Here is a 3,163-nt window from a genome sequence, read left to right as displayed (position 1 = left end):
AGCATCTCGAACTGTTACCGGGAGGGCATTCCAGAGTACTGGAGCCCGAACGGAAAACGCTCTATAGCCCGCAGACTTTTTTTGGGCTCTAGGAATCACTAATAAGCCGGAGTCTTTTGAACGCAGATTTCTTGCCGGGACATACGGTACAATACAATCGGCAAGATAGGATGGAGCTAAACCGTGTAGTATTTTATACGTAAGTAGTAAAACCTTAAAGTCACATCTTAAGTGCACAGGAAGCCAGTGCAGGTGAGCCAGTACAGGTGTAATGTGATCAAACTTTCTTGTTCTTGTCAAAATTCTTGTCAAAATTTGTGGCCGAAGGCCGAATACCGAATAATGAATGCAGTTTTTCACAATTTTTTAAATATTGCATAAATAGCCTACAATAAATATTTAGACATGTTTTTCAAATAAAGTATTTTTTATTGAATATTGACATTTTTTTTAATATTCCAGTAGTCTTTGCCTTTCAAAAAAAGCACAATTTTTCATTTATATTAGGCCTTCAAACAAAACATGCATTCCAAAAAAAAAAATAAAGTGCATTAAAGTGGATAAACCCACAACAAATGAATTATTGTCCTTTTGGCAAAAGTCTGCTTAGCCACAGTAGATATGCTAATAATGTAAACAGAAGGCTTAAGTAAATCTCAATTAGTGTGTGCTTGTAACCTCTTACACTTATACAGGTAGCCTACACAACAGGCTAATAATGTAAACAGAGGCCCCACTAAATCTCAATAAGTGTGTGCTTGTAACCTCATACACTTATACAGGTACACAACATATCCCAACGTCACCACGTCACTGCACGTTGGTTGATTGCGTTACCGCGTCAAAAATTTGCGTCACACGCCACTATTCGGCCTTGTTTCTAACTCATTCCACCGAAGGCCGAATGTGGCTTTTTTTTGCCATATTCGGCCGAATATATTCGGTTACCGATTAATCGGTGCATCCCTAATTTACACAACGTGCCAACTTCACTGGTTTTGGGGTTGGTATAAAACAGGGGTTGGTGAGCCGCTCTCTTTAGTGGCTCTCTGGAGCTTTTTCCAAAAATATAGGAAAAATGGTAATAATAAGGGGAAAAAACATATTTTTTGTTTTATTTTGGTTTCTGTAGGAGGACAAACATGACACAAACCTCCCTAATTGTTATAAAGCACACTGTTTATATTAAACATGCTTCACTGATTCGAGTATTTGGCGAGCGCCGTTTTGTCCTATTCATTTTGGGGGTCTTTGAACTCACCCTAGTTTGTTTACATGTACAACTTTCTCCGACTGTCTAAGACGTGATTTATGCCACTTCTTTTTCTGTCTCGTTTTGTCCACCAAACTTATAACGTTGTCCATGAATGCACAAAGGTGAGTTTTGTTGATGTTATTGACTTGTGTGGAGTGATAATCGGACATATTTAATCCCTGCATGACTGCAAGCTAATCGATGCTAACATGCTATTTAGGCTAGCTCAATGTACATATTGGATAATTATGCCTCATTCGTAGCTATATTTGAGCTTATTTAGTTTCCTTTAAGTCAGGGGTGTCAAACTCAAATACAGAGTGGGCCAAAATTTAAAACTGAACAAAGCCGTGGGCCGGGGATGAACAGATTAATCTTCAAATAGGGACCCAAACAAGTTTTTCATTGAATATTGAACAAGCAAGGCTTATATAACTTTATAGTGACATGCAAAATTGAGTTTAAAATAATAATAATTAAAAAATATCAATGGCATACCAAATCAAATTTAAATAAAAATTCAATGCCTCTTTTGTATTTGCAGCCTTCTGAGGTAAATATTAACATGAACTTTTTCCAGAGGCTAATACATTTGAAAATAAAATAATGAATAAATCCACCATTCAGGCCTTTTTACTGCTCAGTTAATGTCGGGGCTCAGGGGGGCGGGGTTTGTTGGTAGCAGGGAGGGGGTGTATATTGTTGCGGTCCGGAAGAGTTAGTGCTGCAAGGGGTTCTGGGTATTTGTTCTGTTGTTTATATTGTGTTACGGTGCGGATGTTCTCCCGAAATGTGTTGGTCATTCTTGTTTGGTGTGGGTTCACAGTGTGGCGCATATTTGTAACAGTGTTAAAGTTGTTTATATGGCCACCCTCAGTGTGACCTGTATGGCTGTTGATCAAGTATGCCTTGCATTTACTTACATGTGTGTAGAAGCCACATATATTGCGTGACTGGGCCGGCACGGCGTTTGTGAGGAGGAAAAACAGACTTGACGACAGGTTGTAGGAGACGCTAAAGGTAGTGCCTTTAAGGCACACCCCCGATATTGTTGTCCGGGTGGAATTCGGGAGAATGGTTGCACCGGGAGATTTTCGGGACACCTATGCTTTAAGTCCTCATAATTCAATTTTTATCTCGTGACACACTATCTGTATGTAATATGGCTTTTAATTTTTTGCGGCTCCAGACAGATTTGTTTTTGTATTTCTGGTCCAATATGGCTCTTTCAACATTTTGGGTTGCCGACCCCTGGTAAAATTGCTTCAATATGAGGCTGTGACAGTTGCTTGCTGTCGTGCGGGTTCCATGGACCACTCAGGAAGGACATGCTTGAGCAGGTTTGACTTACCCTAGTCTGCAGTCGGGTCGCTTTTCAGCTCCTCCTCCACTGCTCGCTCTTCGATCCGCTCTTTAGCCGCCCACGTCGTCGTCTGCGGCTCCCTCTCTGTCGCTTTTGTTCCTCGGTCGCTGCTGCGATCTCTCCTCCTTCTCCCCTTTTATACATCGTGAGGAGAAATGATTGTGTCTGCGGCGTCGCTCCCGGCACGCCCCGCCTCGCCGCTCGCTCGAATTCTCCGCCTCCTCTCCGCCATCTTGGGCCGGGCTCCAGGGTGTCCTACCGCTCTGTCGGAACGCCGGCTCCGCCTCTCCACAGAAGCAACTTGTTTTTCCATTTTACCGCTAATTTAAATTTTTTTCCAACTAAAGGGTATGATTTGTTGCAATATGAGTGGTGTTATTTCATCACGTGAAAAACTTAGTGGTCAATTGTACGGAATATGTACTGTACTGTGTAATCTACTAATAAAAGTTTCAATCAATCCAAAAAATATTGTTACCTGATTTGTACACTCGATCAATCTGAAGGAAATGTAGCGGCGACAACATTGCAGAACACGCGGGGCG

This window comes from Nerophis ophidion, linkage group LG16, assembly GCF_033978795.1.
Source record: "Nerophis ophidion isolate RoL-2023_Sa linkage group LG16, RoL_Noph_v1.0, whole genome shotgun sequence".
Classification (NCBI taxonomy): domain Eukaryota; kingdom Metazoa; phylum Chordata; class Actinopteri; order Syngnathiformes; family Syngnathidae; genus Nerophis; species Nerophis ophidion.
The sequence above is the reverse complement of the archived record's forward strand: the minus strand, read 5'-3'. Positions refer to the sequence as shown.